The sequence below is a fragment of the Schistocerca piceifrons genome, chromosome 1, assembly GCF_021461385.2.
Source record: "Schistocerca piceifrons isolate TAMUIC-IGC-003096 chromosome 1, iqSchPice1.1, whole genome shotgun sequence".
NCBI classification, from domain to species: Eukaryota; Metazoa; Arthropoda; class Insecta; order Orthoptera; family Acrididae; genus Schistocerca; species Schistocerca piceifrons.
The window spans coordinates 506317858-506338564 of record NC_060138.1 but is presented as its reverse complement, the minus strand read 5'-3'; the positions used below and the strand labels follow the sequence as shown (position 1 = coordinate 506338564).

Genomic DNA, 20707 nt, shown 5'->3' with positions numbered 1-20707 from the left:
ATTTAAAAAGGGAAATGGATAAGTTAAAGTTAGATTTAGTGGGAATTAGTGAAGTTCGGTGGCAGGAGGAAGAAGACTTTTGGTCGGGTGATTACAGGGTTATAAATACAAAATCAAATAGGGGTAATGCAGGAGTAGGATTAATAATGAATAAAAAAATAGGAGTGCGGGTTAGCTACTACAAACAGCATAGTGATCGCATCATTGTGGCCAAGATAGACACAAAGCCCATGCCTACTACAGTAGTACAAGTTTATATGCCAACTAGCTCTGCAGATGATGAAGAAATAGATGAAATGTATGACGAGATAAAAGAAATTATTCAGGTAGTGAAGGGAGACGAAAATTTAATAGTCATGGGTGACTGGAATTCGTCAGTAGGAAAAGGGAGAGAAGGAAACATAGTAGGTGGATATGGATTGGGGGGAAGAAATGAAAGAGGAAGCCGCCTTGTAGAATTTTGCACAGAGCATAACTTAATCATAGCTAACACTTGGTTCAAGAATCATAAAAGAAGGTTGTATACCTGGAAGAATCCTGGCGATACTAAAAGGTATCAGATAGATTATATAATTGTAAGACAGAGATTTAGGAACCATGTTTTAAACTGTAAGACATTTCCAGGGGCAGATGTGGATTCAGGCCACAATCTATTGGTTATGAACTGCAGATTGAAACTGAAGAAACTGCAAAAAGGTGGGAATCTAAGGAGATGGGACCTGGATAAACTGAAAGAACCAGAGGTCGTAGAGAGTTTCAGGGAGAGCATAAGGGAACAATTGACAGGAATGGGGGAAAGAAATACAGTAGAGGAAGAATGGGTAGCTTTGAGGGATGAAGTAGTAAAGGCAGCAGAGGATCAAATAGGTAAAAAGAAGAGGGCTAGTAGAAGTATTGAATTTAATTGATGAAAGGAGAAAATATAAAAATGCAGTAAATGAAGCAGGCAAAAAGGAATACAAAGGTCTCAAAAATGAGATTGACAGGAAGTGCAAAATGGCTAAGCAGGGATGGCTGGAGGACAATTGTAAGGATGTAGAGGCTTGTCTAACTAGGGGTAAGATAGATACTGTCTACAGGAAAATTAAAGAGACCTTTGGAGAGAAGAGAACCACTTGTATTAATATCAAGAGCTCAGATGGCAACCCAGTTCTAAGCAAAGAAGGGAAGGCAGAAAGGTGGAAGGAGTATATAGAGGGTTTATACAAGGGCGATGTACTTGAGTACAATATTATGGAAATGGAAGAGGATGTAGATGAAGACGAAATGGGAGATAAGATACTGCGTGAAGAGTTTGACAGAGCACTGAAAGACCTGAGTCGAAACAAGGCCCCGGGAGTAGACAACATTCCATTAGAACTACTGATGGCCTTGGGAGAGCCAGTCATGACAAAACTCTACCATCTGGTGAGCAAGATGTATGAGACAGGCGAAATACCCTCAGACTTCAAGAAGAATATAATAATTCCGATCCCATAGAAAGCAGGTGTTGACAAATGTGAAAATTACCGAACTATCAGTTTAATAAGTCACAGCTGCAAAATACTAACGCGAATTCTTTACAGACGAATGGAAAAACTGGTAGAAGCGGACCTCGGGGAAGATCACTTTGGATTCCGTAGAAATGTTGGAACACGTGAGGCAATACTAACCTTACGACTTATCTTAGAAGAAAGATTAAGAAAAGTCAAACCTACGTTTCTAGCATTTGTAGACTTAGAGAAAGCTTTTGACAATGTTAACTGGAATACTCTCTTTCAAATTCTGAAGGTGGCAAGTATAAAATACAGGGAGCGAAAGGCTATTAACAATTTGTACAGAAATCAGATGGCAGTTATAAGAGTCGAGGGGCATGAAAGGGAAGCAGTGGTTGGGAAAGGAGTGAGACAGGGTTGTAGCCTCTCCCCGATGTTATTCAATCTGTATATTGAGCAAGCAGTAAAGGAAACAAAAGAAAAATTAGGAGTAGGTATTAAAATTCATGGAGAAGAAGTAAAACTTTGAGGTTCGCCGATGACATTGTAATTCTGTCAGAGACAGCAAAGGACTTGGAAGAGCAGTTGAACGGAATGGACAGTGTCTTGAAAGTGATATAAGATGCATATCAACAAAAGAAAAACGAGGATAATGGAATGTAGTCAAAATAAATCGGGTGATGCTGAGGGAATTACATTACGAAATGAGACACTTAAAGTAGTAAAGGAGTTTTGCTATTTAGGGAGTAAAATAACTGATGATGGTCAAAGTAGAGAGGATATAAAATGTAGACTGGCAATGGGAAGGAAATCGTTTCTGAAGAAGAGAAATTTGTTAACGTTGAGTATAGATTTAAGTGTCAGGAAGTCGTTTCTGAAAGTATTTGTATGGAGTGTAGCCATGTATGGAAGTGAAACATGGACGATAACTAGTTTGGACAAGAAGAGAATAGAAGCTTTCGAAATGTGGTGCTACAGAAGAATGCTGAAGATAAGATGGGTAGATCATGTAACTAATGAGGAGGTATTGAATAGGATTGGGGAGAAGAGAAGTTTGTGGCACAACTTGACTAGAAGAAGGGATCGGTTGGTAGGGCATGTTTTGAGGCATCAAGGGATCACAAATTTAGCATTGGAGGGTAGCATGGAGGGTAAAAATCGTAGAGGGAGACCAAGAGATGAATACACTAAGCAGATTCAGAAGGATGTAGGTTGCAGTAGGTACTGGGAGATGAAGAAGCTTGCACAGGATAGAGTAGCATGGAGAGCTGCATCAAACCAGTCTCAGGACTGAAGATAACAACAACAACAACCTTCCTGAACCTCACTGACTATTCGTGCACGTCTTACAGCAGTGTTGAGAGTGTTTATCCAGACTTTCGACAGCTGGTCACTTTAATGACTGGACTGTCTATAAACAAATGGGGCAACCACGGCATGATGGGCTTCTGTGTGGCGAGTAATTAAAATTTACCGTGATAACCTTAGAATCGTACTAATTGGACAGGAACGAGACGTAGCTACAAATCACGAAAAATATATGTGGCCCGACTGCTCTTATCTTTATACAATGAAAGTAGCCAGTGAGCCGAGGCGCCATTAAGTTAGTAGACTTTGTCTAACTCACAGCTTTCCGGAGTTTGAAGGAGCGCCTGGTCCCCTGCACGAATCCTCCCGGTGAGGTCCGGTGAGTCGGCCAGTCTGTGGATGGTTTTTAGGTGGTTTAACATCTGCCTCGGAGAATAAGGGCTGGTTCCCCTTATTCCGCATCAGGTACACTATGTCGGCGATTACTGTGCAAACGAGTTCTCCACGTACGCGTACACCACCTTTACTCTACCACGCAAACATACGTGTTTCACTCGTCTGGTGTGACGTACCCTGGGGGGGGAGGGAGGGGTCAACTGGGGGCCGAACCGCACAATAACACTATGTTCGGTGTGGTGCGGCAGAGGGGTGACTTGGACTGCGGTAGTCGTCGTGGGGTTGTGGACCACTGCAGCTGGGGTGGGGACGGAGCCTCTCCGTCGTTTCTAGGTCAACGGTTCACATACAATACAATACAATAGTAGACTTGTCTTTCTGGCACAACTAGCTCAAGGGTAGTATCGACTATCCCTCATGAGGCCCCGTTGCCAATATATATCAGGAAGAGTTGGTTTCTGTGGGTTGTGTCCTCAGAAGCTCTTTGCCTGCCGATATACATACGGATTCGCTCGCCCGAAAGGAAGAGGCACCAAGTTTGGGGATTGGCGGTAGTGTCGCGACAAGAGGCGGTCACGAAGTCCGAGCGGCCGCAGCCACGAGCTACGCAAGGAGGGTCACGCAGAGGAAAGATACCGGAGTAATTCACCGAGACCAGCGTCGACTACAACCAGCAGGCCGACATCCCGTCGGTTGGTTGGCAACGTTTGTGTCGGACGATCGCTCGTGGCCTGGCTGCCCCCTCCTACCTGGCTGTCATCGGCACCATTCAGTAACCGCCGCGAGTCTCCGTGGATCCATGGAGCTGCTTGCTCCATAAAGGGCAGTAACATTCTGTAATCCTCGTGGTGTTTGGTCTCTTCTCGACCACCTAATTATTTTCTGGTTTGTACCCGACCCTAAGAGCTTTACTTGGTCGGCTCTTTCGTCGTAAATATAGACCGCAGTATTGTACTAGACACTAGTTGTAGTTTGAAGATTTGTTCTCGTATTATATTGCCCTTCCTTTCTGGTTTACAGCCGATCATTAATGCTTTAATGAACCATCTCCTTGTCGGAAATACAGTGGGAACAATTGTACCAAGACACAGGTTGCCATTAAACAAACAGGAGTCTTCAGGTTAGATTTCGATGTTAACCGGTTTAATTCCTTGATTGTAATCGTATTTGGGATATCCGCGCGGGGTAGCCGAGCGGTCAGAGGCGTTTTTGTCACGGTCCGCGCGGCTCCCCCGTCGGAGGTTCAAGTCCACCCTCCGACATGGGTGTGTGTGTCGTCCTTAGCATAAGTCAGTTTAAGTTAGATTAAATAGCGTGTGAGCCTAGCGACCGATGATCTCAGCAGTTGGGTCCCATTATACCTTACACAAATTTCCAATTTTTTTTTTTTTTTTTTTTTGTATTTGAGATAATCTGAACTACCGGTTGTACTAAGCTGTGCGTTGCTGTCTTTGAGAGACCGGGTCGTCATTGGTATATTTGTAACTGGAATTGTGGTTCCCCGAGTGAGTTCTATTGTAATAAGTGCTCATACGTAATGTTTTAAAACTTTCCTTCAGAGCGGCCTTCATAATTGAGAAGCAATTTAACTTTTGACATATTAACAGCCAACTGTCTCCAGGCCTTTAGTCAGAATAAGATTGTCATAAGGGACGGGTTGGGATCCAGTCGCACCTTGGTTGCTGATTGAAATGAAATGGTTGCTCGGTTTCAAGCAAGCATTATAATTGTCATAATTGTTTCCTAATTTGTTTAACCTTTAAGCATAGGTGCGCATCTTAACTCCGAACCTTCCGACATTGCAAATAAAAAAAATTGTCATTTGTTTGAGCAATTGAAACACTCTCGTCATCAATATTACTTACGTGTTTTCATGTGTTGCAGGAGGGCATTTAATACGAGAAACTGTGTCCAGCGCGGTAGTAAACACCGCTGATTCACCCGATAACGGGCTGACTGCAGCTCCGGGCCCTCCTAATTATTGTCATGTTGTTCATCTTTTTTTTTTCTCCTGTAAAAGCTAATGCATTTTAGAAATTTGTTAATTTGTAAAGAAAACAAATTTAGGATTATACATTGTTAAATAAACAGGTTGTGTGAAAAGAAAGCTATATTGGTGGGTCCTCCCTTCCTTGTTTTCCTTAATACCAGTAAATACCACGTCTCAGCCAAAGCGCTAGCAAGAAACCAATAATAATAATTAAAGAAAGAAAGTCATATGGACAATGATCAGACTAATACAGGAAATTTAATTCCCTTTCTAATAGATTTCACATTATTTGCATCTGTCTTGGTGCTAGTCCCGATCATGTACACGAATTATGCACGACGGAGAAGACAGATATTGTCCGCAGCGTACTTATGACATGTTAGTGTCTCACTATCTGACTGACTTGAGCGCAGCAGAGAGAGAAACAGAGAGAGAAATGCTCGCGCATAATGCACTGGCGGTGTACTCGGCGCGACAGCGCATGCGCAGAAATCGGCGAGCCGCTATTTCGCAGTCGCTTCGCGTGGCGTCGGAGGGCGTCGGCTGCAGTCGACGGCGGCGAGCGCGAAACCCAAGGCTCCGCCGAGCTCCGCCCTCGGGCGCTTCAGTAGCGCGCGGTCGGTGGTCCACCACGCACGCAGCTCCGCTGTCGAGAGTCCGCGCACGCCACGAGTCGGAACCTCTCGCCTGTAGCGCGGCTCGCCTCTGGAAGTATGTGACGGTACACAGGCGCCAAAAACCATCAAGGGCGGCTGCCGGCGTTTAACCTTACACACGGGTCGCGGAATTTTTTTCTGTGAATTTGTGTCTTTATTCAACAAGAGGAAATTGAACTAGGAGACAGCAGACTTGGCTGCTCGCGACGCTTAATATCGCTCTCTGAACTCCATGTGTTATGTGTAGGTCGTAGCACACACACAAATAACATTTTCCCAAAAAAATAAACAACTTTAATGGGAGAGTTGTAATTCGTTACACGCTTGCTATCAGTGTTTGTAGTCTTAAAAATAATCCTTCAATATTAATCTGGAATCACAGTTTCCATTCGCCTCTCCAGAAGTAGGAGGTATACACGTCAGTTAAGGCTACTTTCCTATTCCACCAAATTTTGTAAGACGCCCCAGGGAAGTAGTAAATTTTTCCTTATACTGGAAACAAGTGTGTCGTACCACCAGAACCACTTTAGAGTAAAAGTTAATCGTAAGTACGCTAAACACGTAGACATCGCTGTGGACGGTCTCAAAGGCCAAAGCTGTGTTCAGAGACCTGCGTTCTCGATGTCACAAAACTAATTGCTCTGCCAGGAACTGTTACGGTGCTCCTGGTGCAGCACAGCCGTGTGTTAACGCACGCCAGTTAATCTGACGCGCAGTTGACACTGGAGGACATTGCGAGGGCAGGATTACCGCAGAGGTGAGTATAAATGTCGACAGCGCCGCAGTGTGGCACATAACGGAAGCGGTGTGTGTACGTGTGTGAGACTGACTGAATGTACCAGGCTAGCAGGCCACCGCTGTTGTTGTGACATTGTCGTTAAAGGCTTCCGCTATGATTTCCGTCAGGGACTGGCTTCCGTAAGCTCGGTAAACGTCAGAGCGTTGAGCTAACAATTTGAGGAGTAGGATCGTTGCACAAATAGTTCCTGCGAAGGTTATTATAGCGGCATTAGCTTTGACAACAATGATAATTTCGTGTGGATAAATGGCCTTGTGTAAGGCTCTGAACTGGCCGCAACCTCGCTGACTCGCGCGTCTCTGACAGTGATTACTTCTCCACGAGACTGCCATCTACTCTGAATGGCTACAGTATACAGACAACAAAATGGATGTATTACTTAAAACGTAAGAAATTTCCTACCCACTCAGGTTCTGAACGTTTAATGTCAAAAACGTATTTATGATCTGTACTGAGAATACGTCTTATGTTTACTATATTAGTTTAATACCTCACTCCCCAAAGATTCCTCAATGCACTACTTACTTCTCTGAGCACGTGAAGAAAAACGAAAAGTGCTATCGTTCCCTCCACTGACAGTAATATTTTCAAGTTTTGTATTATATTTAAAAATACAGTTAGCGTTTAATGGACGATTCCAAAATGTTTCCACTGTGTAAGTAACCGGAAGCTAGAAAATTGAAGTCAGGTATGCACAATTAAAAATACGTTACATATATTTAGAATCTTGGCGTAAACACTCGTTCGTCGCCACAGCTTTAATTTTTAAGGGAACTGGGCAAAGTAGCGCGCTACTTCACGTACGGAGCTAAAGTTCTAGAGGAAAGTCGTATGTCTCAGGTTTTCGCTGCAGCACATCAATCGATTTCAGGAATTCCCGTCGATAAAGGCTCACTTGAGCTACCGCTGTACCTTACGGGCCTCCCTCTCGTCAAAATACTGGTTTATTATTATTTTCAAATTTAGTTGCAGTAGAAATTATGACGCTTTCAATAAATTAGATGCTCACTGTGCTAAATACGCTATCGAGATTTCAGGTTCGTATTTCCCACATCTCCTAAATTCTGTGGTTCTCGAAGAACTCCCATCTTTCCAAACGTTATACACTTATTGGGAAATTACTACATTCATAAATCGCCCTTCCTTCAGGTCATTTACTACCAAGTAAGTCTTGTAAAGCTTGGTGGTCAACAGCATACTTATGGGTTTCCATAGGAATGGGTTACACAGTTTGGGTTGTTTCCACAGCAAGTGAACAGCGTGCTAGCACAGCCACAGGGTGACTGACATCCAAGAAGCTTTGATCAATGTCAGTGTGCGTAATGGAGACTACGCAAGCCTCCAGCATATCTATGGTTAACCGTGATTCGCAACACCAAATCGGAACCGGTAAGAACGAATAATGTACAGTGGTGTTTATTGCTCTACTTTCATAGGAAGGTTTCCCCTGGTTTCCCTAAATCACGAATAATTGGATGCTTCCATCAGCAGGTTCACGGCCGGTTCCTTGACCCGACCTCGTCCAATCCTGTAATGACCATGATGTTGACGGGATATGAGATTATTTCTTTCCGATGTACATACATGCATCTGCTCGACACTTTCGTGCCCCTTCAAGAGAACTCTCCCAATGAATGTAGGTATTCTGTCTACCATCAGTTCTCTCGATTCGACGTTATCCATCCAGCCGTTAATCCCTCTCTAGAGTTACCTCCTGTTATTTATGTTGTGGCAGATTCCAAACACTTATCATTAATACTGTAACTCGATTCATTTATTTGGTCCTGAAACTTTTTTCTGGTTTCGTGAGCATTTCATTTCATTTGTCGAGATTTAAGGAGAGATGCCATTCAGTAAGCGCCGTCCTTCTGGCCATAGAAGGGCCGTAGGCGCCGACCGGCCACCGTGTCATCCTCTGGCAACAGCATCATTATGACGCTGTTTGGAGGAGCGGGGGTCAGCATACCGCACTCCAGACCGCTATCAGGTTAGCAGACACGGAGCCGCTACTGCTAGGTCAAATAACTCCTCAGTAGCCAACTCGAGGCTGAGTGCGTCCCGGTCCAGTTCCCCAAGCAAGGAAAGATTCCTGGCAGTGACGGAAACAATGACTGATATAGAACCGTGATTCCCCCTCGCGGCATCAGCCGCACGCACCACTCATATACGGGACGGGCGATGCCAGTCATTACAGCGTGTAGAAACAAAAAGTCGTTCTGCATAAAGACATCCATATCGGTGTGGGACGTTACTTTCCTTGCATCCTGACTTCCTTTGGAACATACACTGAAATGCATGTCGTGTGACCGCCTATTAAAGTATAAAGTTTCTGCATAAGGGAAATTTTTACATCGCATGTAAGACTGCTATTTGACGAATCAGGAAGATAAGATATTAAAACCTCTCAAGTCAGTATATACACAGGGATATGTACAGTTGCTAATTTTTCAACGTGGTATGTATTCCGTTAACACACTGTCGTGTCGCCGTCGTACACTCAGCCGCTATTACAGGTTAGCTGACAGCAGGTCGGTTAAAACCACAACAAACTATCGTACTGGGCCCGCTACCGTTTCAATCTTAGGGCACGAGTTAGCTAGATGAAAGGTTTAAATTTCGGTCCTATGATCATGGTTCATTGGTCCATAAAACAAGTTTTAGTAGTACGTCTGAATGACTCATACTGCAACGCTATAATCGTTCCTATATTCCCTCTCATCGCAGTCAAACTGATCTCATATTCTATCTACAATACTAACGCTTTCTTCCACACTGAAATACTAAAAATGTAAAGCGAAGTAATCTACCTCATGGACACGTTCATATTAGTAGTGGTATTTCGTTCCCTCTACCTGCACGACAGGCTCTTGATGTAGCACTCTCAAATTCTACCTCTCAAATTAAAATTTATTTCGGTGTGTTCCACTCATTTTTCGCTTATTCCAAGGATGAAAAGAGAAACAAATTAGTTTTAATTAAGTTGCCAACATCTCTGCTTTGCGACAAAGAAATGGAAGAGAAGAAGAAAACAAATTAAGAAATACTCGATAGTCAGCGCGGGGATGACTTTATTCAGTAACGGCGCACAACAAACATGCTGTTGTAATTAACGGAATGCGTCATGAGAGACACATCGATTTCGCTTTCATATAGGCGCGATTGGGTGCTAGTTAGTTAACAGCTAAAAGACTTATTCTACTCCAGGGAAAATTTAAAATTTGCCCTTCTCTCCATGGTTTAAGTGACGCTAGAAAGCTAATATTATCCTGATCATTACTTCATTGTTACTAACCAACTCTCGAGGCAGGTATTTCAAATAGTAAGCGATGTTTTATCTGAGAAATGGGATGGCTGACTATGGACTACCAGTGGAAAGATACATGCCTAGAGTAGAAGGTCACACATGGGTGTAGACACGTTAATTATCCGTCGCAGTTAATTATTGTCGCACTTTCACCCGCAAAGGACAATGGAACAGACGGTGCTACATGTTCGTTTCCGTTGCATCTCTGGATATGCGTTTCTAATTAGATCATTAACCGCCCTGTGACCTCTACTAATCGAAAATAATTGTGCGTAAGATAATAGTGGGAGGAATTGCGACGAATAGCTGGTGTTAACACCAGCGTGCTTATTCTTAGATATCATCCACGACACGTTTCTCTGGACCTAGTAGGCTACCATTAGAGTATTAATAATAAACTAGGAAACTGATTCTTTAACTCTAGAATACAAGTCGATGTTTTCCAAAAACTTTTCTGCCTAAGATGGCGTTTACTATGAGCAAGAGCAATTTCACTATCTTCCGTAATATGTAAATAAAAATCTACTTTTCTACTAGCTTGTCTCACCAAGTCATAAATACTGTCTTGGGGCAACTATTTAGTACTCATAGCATATGAGATCTGTTAGTTATACCAACAAGCAGCATTTCGTTCAAACATCGGAGACTGATGTACCGATGGAGCATGTATGTGGCAATATTTATGCTTGAAGCGATTCAACGATATTGTAGAAAAACACTCTGTAGTGAGAGAGAATAAAACTGATCTCAAAAAAATCAAATCTTCTGTATAAAGAAGTCACAGTAAATTCTAAAAGTGTCACTATTCTCTCCTGTCATGAGGTTTCCTCGCTACTACAATATACTGAAGCCAAAGGCGAAAAAAGGCATCTAACATACGTCAAAAGAATTTTATGTATTAATATCGTTAAGTGACGATGTATGAGTTTCAGTCACCCATCGAACATCATATACGAGTATTATATCCTCTATAAAGATGACTGATATTTTCTTCTTCCATTTAGTGCTCTTGTGGTATTACACGCTGATGTAGCCATTTTTTGTAATGTATTTACGATGGAATAGGGGTCTACACTGTGCAACTGATAGCGACTTGCACAAAGATCTTTTGAGAATGGCTTAAGGATGCAGGAGAACAGAGTTTTCCTTACCAATGATTCATTAAATTGTTGTTGTAGGACAGCGAACACTTAAATGAAGGGGGGAAGGGATTTACAAGAGATTTAATACAGCGTAAACAACTGGGTCTCAGTAAAATGATCATTAGACAACGTTGGCGGGGAATTCATTTCCTTTGTAACGATTAAGTTTTAATAATATAACTATGTTTCAATAGAATGCGGGTTAGTGTGAGTTGTGAGTTAGTATGAGTTGTTCTAAGAAGTCAGAAAACATTTTAAGAAGTACATAGACGGAACAAGCGCATGGCCTTAAACCTATTAAAAGCGTAATTTGTCGTTTCTCTGTCTCAGACTGTTGGGCGTTCGCGTATTTGTGGGACATAATGTCCAGGATATCTCACGTCCTCTGACCGAAAGTGAACAAATTAAAATGTTGACCTGAAATGCATGAAGTAATTTAGCGAACTTTGAAGAACTTTGAGTGTTGACCGGAGCAAGTTACCAGCGCCCACTCGAAAAATAGTAATCACATGTTAGTAGTTATTTATGGACCAGAGTCAAGATAAGTGCAAAAAAGTTTTTATATCTTAGAAATGTGGTGCGAAGAGTTTTTGGAGTGCTGTCTCCTTACTACGAACTGAAGACAAGAGTCTCAAAGAATCCATTATCTTGATGTTGTGACAAGCGGTTATTATTAAAAACCGTTCCTCAACATCTAGTAATTTCTTGTTTGTATATTATTAAATATAAGTAAAGAACTGAAATAATAATGTTTCTCTGATCAGTTGGTATAATTTATTTAATTCTCAGCATTTGCTGTAATCTTGAAGATGGTCCAACGAAAGTAATGTGAAGTCACTGTTCTGTAGGAGCTATGACTGAAATATACTGGCCGCGGTGGCCGTGTGGTTCTAGGCGCTTCAGTCCGGAACCGCGTGCCTGCTACGGTCGCACGTTCGACTCCTGCCTCGGGCATGGATGTGTGATGTGCTTAGGTTAGTTAGGTTTAAGTAGTTCCAAGTTCTAGGGGACTGATGACCTACGATGTTAAGTCCCATAGTGCTCAGAGCCATTTGAACCATTTGAACTGAAATATTTTGTACAAAATGACTATAAATTGTAAGTAATCCAAGGTAATAATTCTACAAGAAGTAAGAGAAGTTTTTCAAAAAGTATGAGCTAAAAGTGTAGTTCATTGTTGGAATTTTTCTCTGTATGTACATTATTCAGTAGTTTAATATGCCTTCTAAATTATATCTGCAGCTAGAAGAAAACGTGTATTACTACCCTATTTCAGGGAGGTAGATAGGCTTCAGAATGGTACGAGACGTATTTGTATGGATACTGACGGTTTTACTATTTCATCGTTTGCATACACACACAGTGTGTGAAAGAATCTGATAGAAATATATAACTTGCTAGGTATTAGTATACCGGCAGTGTGAACTGCGTATTTTTGTACTTTTTTATAGTTCCACTATTTGACGACCAATTGTGTAACGTATGTTAGGAATTAATTGCGACATATCCTACTTTGTCTAGTGGTGATTAATTCAATAAATGTCCCAGAAATCTGAAAGTGAATATGGATTACTTTGAGTGTTTTCAAAGTAATATAGGTGTAAAATAGATAGACACGCGGAGGCTCTAACTGCAGCGGCATTCACGATGATTATCATCACCTAAAATTTCCTTTAAACCTGATAAACCCGTGTCATATGATCTCCTTCGACATACTGTGATCACTAGAATCGCTGGACGATGAAATACTGCCTGTGTGCTGCGTTATCGTAATTTCTTTCATACTGGTGTGAAGCGTCACGATGTAATCCAAATGGTGCAAAACTAATCAAACAGCAAGTGGCACTGTCTCAGCTTGTGGTCGTAAAAGAACGATACAGCACAGATGTCACGATCTTAACACAACGTGTTACAATTATGCTGTCCACCGAAGCGTATTGCTAAAAAGAGCAAATTGATTTTAATTTATTATCTCTTGAGCACATTCCTCGTTAATCTGAAGGCCACGAGCCTTACGAATCTTACATGAGAGACAGTTTCTCAAACCTGATTTAAACTTCCTCCAATTTTATTGACGTTTAGAAGAATTTACTCATTTCCAACGACGACTTTGAATGCTTTGTGTCTTCTTGGAAAACTGGCGGGCAACAACTTTTTCCACAGTAGGCAGACTGTTCCACGATCTTGCAACGGGCACGTTTGTTAGGGCAGGACAGTTCACTTCGCCGTGGACTTCATAGTGTTTACTTTCTGTGTTACTGCAACAACGACTGCAAAGTTACAGTTTACACAACACGTACCTCTCAACAAGCCATGAACACAAGGAGTCAGCAGTTTTGAAGAGCTCCGACTTTCTGTTTGCAGTGTACCTCAAGAGTTTGTTTTAGAAAACTAATATTAGACGATAGGAGCGTAACTTACCAATTCCATGAGCAAATAGTTGTGACTTAATAATTATTCTTGGTTTAACTTCCAGATAAAAGTAAGATAAATTATGATCTAAGAAGCAAACGAAAACATTTTGTGGAAGTAATCGATCACATCGACATTATAGTCTCGCGGCAACTTCGCCATGACGAAGGAAATACTTATTCCTCTTTTTTCTTTTGGGGGGGGGGGGAGGGGTTTGTGGGTCCGGAAGAACAGAGAAAAAATATAAATATAAGCACCTTGACCAGTTAAAAATCATTCAGCGCAGATGCGCGCTTCGTCCGAACTCTTCCTGCAATCAACTTGAGACTGCGACCAATAAGGGTAATGGACAGGGGACGCTACGTATGTAATGTGATACACGTTAGAAATTTTGGTTGGGAGTGAAGCGTGCTCGGATTGGCGAAATTGTTAAGGCGACAGCTCTCGTTAAGTGGGAGATTCGGGTTCGATTCCCGACCTGGCACAAATTTTCACTTCTCGCCACTCATTTCAATCCCCGGTTACGGCTTGTGTCATAATTTCAATATCGTCACCTTAATATCTTTTTGATAGTAAAGTAACGTACTCAGACGGCTCCCCTGAGTCATCTCAATTTTTATATATAAAAATTCAGATAATATATATATATATATATGTAACCAATGCTGTTCTTTGTCTAGTGAAACCCTTTCTTCTATACACCAAAACACCATTTCAGTCAGTTTCGTGTCGCCACGACCGACGATTGGTAACCGCATAATCTGCTTGACTCTGATGGCCGTGCATGTTAAGTGCACTAACTATAAATGTTTGCGATGATGACAGGGCAAGAAGAAGGCGAAACTGGATGCCGAGAACGCCTATTGCTCTCGAACAGCTTTAATGTGGACGCCGCTATTAAGGACCGCATCCGTTTTACTTGCCTTTCTACACGAGACACCGAAGAGAGGCTTGATGTTTATACCAGGATACTAACGGAAAGTCTAGTGATCATAAACTTCCTCTTGAGCGTTAAATACTGGCGATGAGCTTTCGTTCCACGGTCACGATAAGATCCAGCTATGTCACAATTCACAGACCACGTGAGTGAAGTTGCAGCGCGAAGCAAGTGCGGAACGCTCGCAAGGAAGCAGCATGATTTAAATACGTCTGTGACTCGCTTTGCAACGTAATTAGACGATTTTAATTCTGTCCTCATGTGCGCTTCATGTTTTTAACACGATGGATAATATTCGTTCGTGAGAAGGTAAAACAAACTTCTTGTTGATGTTGTTATTGTGGTCTTCAGTCCTGAGACTGGTTTGATGCAACTCTCCACGCTACTCTATCCTGTGCAAGCTTCTTCATCTCACAGTACCTTCTGCAACATACATCCTTCTGAATCTGCTTAGTGTATTCATCTCTTGGTCTCCCTCTACAATTTTTACCCTCCACGCTGCCCTCCAATACTAAATTTGTGATCTCTTGATGCCTCAGAACATGTCCTACCAACCGATCCCTTCTTCTAGTCAAGTTGTGCCACAAACTCCTCCCCAATCCTATTCAGTACCTCCTCATTAGATATGTGATCTACCCATCTGATCTTCAGCATTCTTCTGTAGCACCACATTTCGAAAGCTTCTATTCTCTTCTTGTCCAAACTAGTTATCGTCCATGTTTCACTTCCATACATGGCTACACTCCATACATATACTTTCAGAAACGACTTCCTGACACTTAAATCTATACCCGATGTTAACAAATTTCTCTTCTTCAGAAACGCTTTCCTTGACATTGCCAGTCTACATTTTATATCCTCTCTACTTCGACCATCATCAGTTATTTTACTCCCCAAATAGCAAAACTCCTTTACTGCTTTAAGTGTCTCATTTCCTAATCTAATTCCCTCAGCATCACCCGACTTAATTCATTCCAATATCCTCGTTTTGCTTTTGTTGATGTTCATCTTATACCCTCCTTTCAAGACACTGTCCATTCCGTTCAACTGCTCTTCCAAGTCATTTGCTCTCTCTGACAGAATTACAATGTCATCGGCGAACCTTACAGTTTTTATTTCTTCTCCATGGATTTTAATACCTACTCCTAATTTTTCTTTTGTTTCCTTATCTTCATGTTATTTTGTTGTGACATCAGAGAACAGTTGCCGAGATATGTTAATTCTTACGTGCTGAAGTGACCAATTAGTTAAAACACATTTTCGTTTAGATGTGTAACGTTGCGACACTGTTCCAGTTATTCCTGCTTTTTCTTAGTTATTTTAGGCTGATGCTAGAATGATTCTTTCAATAATGCATCATTCAATATCTCGCCACATGCTTGCACATTTCAGTAATGCTCCATCCCTAACGATGCCGAAGTAGACGGAACACTAATGTTCTTTCCCTCCAGACGCATGTCTTTCGAAGACGGCGTCATATAGACTGAAAGTCACAAACCGTAACTTTCAAATCATTATTTTCGCTTCTAAAGGCAAAATAATGTCATTACGAAGCCGCTGAGTGCTACGTTTGTCTTTACGAGCTCTGTATTTTAGAACTAGTCTATTCGACTCTCTCTCCTTGACTGTGTATCTGTGAATTTGTCTCCGTCTATCTCTAACTTTTGTTAATTTTCATATGGCTCTGAGCACTATGGGACTTGACTTCTAAGGTCATCGGTCCACTAGAACTATTACTTAAACCTAACTAACCTAAGGACATTACACACATCCAAGCCCGAGGCAGGATTCGAACCTGCGACCGTAGCGGTCGTGCTGTTCCAGACTATAGCGCCTAGAACCGCTCGGCCACAACGGCCGGCTCTTAATTTTCATAAATTTCCTTGTGACAGCAGTGTAATGTAGGCGAAATATGTAATTCGAAATATGCCAGACAGTGCTGTAAAGGGGTGTTGTAGAAACGCATGACGTAGGAAAGTGTTCCAGATGATGAAGCAGTAAAATTTTGAAATGTGGATTATACTTCAAAAACGGACGTTGCTCACATGAACAGCCCGTTGTCACTTACTACATTTAGATCTGCATAGGACTATATACACAAGCCGCTGTATAGTGAATGGTTGTGAATACCGTACCAATATTATCGATTTTCTTACCCCGTCTTGCACACTGAGGAAGAGAAAATGCCTGTATACCCCTGTTCGTTCCCCAGTCTCTCTTACGTTCATGGTGCCTGCTTAACATGGCGTGTTCTCAGTATTTACCCAATATGGTTTTGCTACACCTTCGTCCTATTTCTCTCACGGTTTCCTATGTAAGTTCCCCGAACATTTCTGTTACGCTTTCGTGTGGAGTGTACCGAGCTGCAATGATGCTCATGGCCCGTCGCTGAATGCACAACAGCCGGCCACTGTGACCGAGCGGTTCTAGGCGCTTCAGTCCGGAACCGCGCTGCTGCTACGGTCGCAGGTTCGAATCCTGTCTCGGGCATGGATGTGTGTGATGTCCTTAGGTTAGTTAGGTTTACGTAGTTCTAAGTATAGGTGACTGCTAATCTCAGATGTTAAGTCCCATGTGGCTGGAGCCGTTTGAACCATTTTTTGAATGCACAACATGCCTGCTGTCTCGTCTACTCAATAAGGACTCTGGAATAACCCTCTAGAATTTGTCGCATTAGTCTTGTGTTTACTCAGAATTTTTCTAACAGATCTGTCTTATATTCAACTTCAATAATACTGATTTTACTTGATCGTCCCATACCACATTGTTTCTCAATGTTAACCCTCAATTTTTTATGCTTTTCATGGGTGCTCAAAATGTTCACCACTAATCTTGTAGTAAGATAACATCCAGATCTTTCTCTTAGTTATATTCATGATGGTACGTTTATCCACATTTAAAGAGAGCTGCGGTTCGTTACATTAAATAGAAGTTTTGTCCAACTCTTCCTGCAACAACTTAAGATGTCCAACGACAAGACTCCCCTCTACACCACAGCATGGTCACCATTCATACAGAACTGCTCATATTACCTGATTAATACTGTATACAGGCCCTATTATGCTTTTTTGAGACAAATGATGGGTCCGTCATTGTTGAGGAAACAGCAAACTTCAGTGTTCGCGTAAAATTGCTCTGTTATAAAACACGAGAAAGAAAAAGACTAAAATTTTAAACACTATAAGTAGACCCGCAGAGTAAAAAACGAAACATCTGTTACAGTAGGAAATAATAAAAATGAAACAGAAATATAGTAGATTATTCTAAACAGATTACAGCGCAAGTGTAAGTGATTATTATTTACGCCTACCTTCAATTTTTATTATTTTTTTCACTTGCTAATTGTATTTCTCCAATGTAAATATGTATTTTACACTTCGTGTACTATAATGCGAGAATTTAGAGAATTATGATGAAGTATATTTAGTTTCGGTCACGTCACTGAGATTTTGTCTAGACGCATCTTTCCTTAGAGACTTAATACCGATAGGTAACTGCAGCCCAACCGCCTAAAAACATATGACAGTACTGAACGGCTAATTTTTAATATGGGATTCCTTCAATGTGGAGGGAATAATCGATGGTCTTGGGAAAGAGACACATGCTGTGTATAATTTTTCTCTTGCGCAATATCTTTATGTTCTGGCGTAACCACAAACTCCAAAACGAAGATGCGGAACGCAAGACTAGAGAAGGCGGTGAGGAAACGGCGGCTAATGGTAGGTGGAATTCGACCCAAGACGTGAATAAAAGCGACGCTCCTGCCAGCCTCGGCCGCTCAGATCGTCCCGAGTCTGCAATGTGATTAGTGCTAGGCTGTCAGATTGTCGTGATCCGTATCAAGAGTTTCCTTGGACTCGATATACAGCAAGAACTGTACAGTTTTCATGTCACCTCTTGCTTGTGACATTTGCTGTAGTAAACTTAAGTATTGTCAATTTGCTTTCTAGAAATAAAACTACTAAAATTATTTGTATGAAATTGTTGTATAACATTTGCAAAAAGCTGCATCCCGTAGGCACCCTCTTAGCGACGAGTGGGCAAGACCCCACACTTTTAGGGTTCATTGAAGACTTTCCATTAGATCTGATATACTATAGGTGATATTCTTTCCTTTTCTACATGAAACGTGATAGTTGTAGCTACGTGAACTGACGTGACCCTCAATCGACTCTCAAACTCATCCCAAACATTGTAAAGCGATTTTTAAATGGATTCACCCCATTTTCGTCGATGGGCAGCACGATGCTAAATGTTATTAATATCTATAGTCGTTCTTTCTTAGTTACTGCTTCAATTACATCGATCATGTAGATAAGGACTTGCATTATCTACCTTCTATAGTTACTTGTTTTGTTTTCCACCAACGACACTTGACCTATTCGTACCACGCATCATCAGTGGTCTATAAAGCAAAACATAATAGTTTCCATACATAGTTTGTTACGAGAAACTCTTCGATGAAACACTTAACGTCTATTAATGAAATACATATAATTAAACAACTATCAATTTTTATAGTCTACCGGTGGTGCCTTATACGAATAGCTGATATATATCTGGTAGAAAACAAGATTAACACTTGATTTGCAGTAGAAGGATGGTGTGTATTCTTGTCTACATGATAAACATAACTGCTAAGTGATTAGCGGGCAAGAAAACATCTTACCGGTAAGAAATATGTTCGGTTTTAAACAGCTGCCGAAGTATGAGGAGGATAATTTTGGTCAAAATATTTCAACAACACTTTTTTCCTTTGGCAGCAACTAAAACGAATATTTTGAATTTAGTGCAGAGAAAACAGCCTCATAGCGTCATAGAGTTTTCACCTAAATTCAGTGTAACCACGGAACAGACACACAGCATTATCCAGGAATTCATGATGTTCACCTTCATCTGTGTGAGTTTTAGACCATGTACTGTGACGCCATCCAAATGCTTCACTGCCCAGGAGACACACGATTACGTTAAGACAGGTCACGCATTCGTTTGTGTGATTACTGGCTTGAGTCAGCAGTACGACCATGAAAATCTAACCATACCTCGCTGTCGTGAATGCTATACTTCAGACGCCGAATATTTGCTACTACTGCCGAACGAACGGTACGTACAAATGTTTTACAGTTTCAACAATAAATCCCAGATTCTTTTCAACATGGAACTCGCGTGTGCTTCAGCGGTCTGATTACAAATGAGTTTATGTGTTGAATATTTGACTTTAAGTATGTATGCGAGAAAATATATACATATACATATATATATATATATATATATATATATATATATATATATAATTTTCACAGTGTGTTAGGAATAGGTTTGGTAAAAAAAAGTAATAAATTAAATTGTCATGCCTGATGGTGAAGTTTTACTGTACACCATTTTAATTAAAAGTTAGTTTTTCAGGCATCAAAATGTTTATGACCTAATATCTCCTAAACTATGTGCTACAGCCTAGTTTTTCATATAATACAGTGGTATGTAGAGATACTGTCTGCAAAATATGTTGCGAACAGTGTCGGTATTAAACAGATAATAAATTAAAACGTCATGCCTGATGATGAAGCTATACTGCATGAACGGCGAATTGTTATAACCGACAATCTTTCTCCCTTTTATCCGTGTGGGACGTGTCGTTTTCGTAGGTTCAACGCTTAACGGTACGATACGCGAATCTGTTACAAATATTAAATCCAGTATGCTCAAGTGAAATTTTATACACATTTCTGATTTAGCTTTCCTTTTCAAAACTTGGATCCCTTTGACATAAATTTATTGTCATCTTAGGATTACTTCGTAGATTTACTCTTTGGCGCCTTAAATACACATTTTGTAATCGAGCTGAATGTGGCATAGATGAAGACAGTAACGTCGTTTTCGAGAGGCCTTCCCGATTTTGTTATTTCGCAATCTTCCTCAATTTAGTAAATTGGTAATTGGATTGCTTCCTTAAGAACTTATCTTTCCTTCGTAGATGGTACATAGGACTTCAGTCTTCCTTTTCAGACTTCAGTACTCTTGTATGTTACAAATATATACTAGGTTACATTATTACACTTTGCCTCGGGTGCTACATAAACCGTAGTTCACCTTTAAGTTACCAGTTCTTTCTAATTCTGGGTTGCTAGGTGTTCGAATTTTAACGAGCTGTTCGGTGATTGAGCCCTGTTCAAATGTGTGTGAATTCCTAAGGGACCAAACTGCTGAGGTCATCGGTCCCTAGACTTACACACTACTTAAACTAAGTTATGCTAAGGACAACACATACACACACACACACACACACAC

The 20707-nt window shown here is 41.2% G+C and overlaps 1 protein-coding gene across 1 annotated transcript in view; it reads left to right on the top strand.

The window, feature by feature from the left end:
- Positions 1 to 5794: 5794 nt before the first annotated feature.
- The window catches only part of LOC124742251 (acid sphingomyelinase-like phosphodiesterase 3a), a 1292708-nt gene continuing 1277795 nt past the window's right edge, over positions 5795 to 20707 (top strand). The window contains exon 1 of the mRNA XM_047248799.1: positions 5795 to 6582. The gene's annotated coding sequence lies outside the window, so the exon portion shown is untranslated. The remainder of the gene's footprint in view (positions 6583 to 20707) is intronic.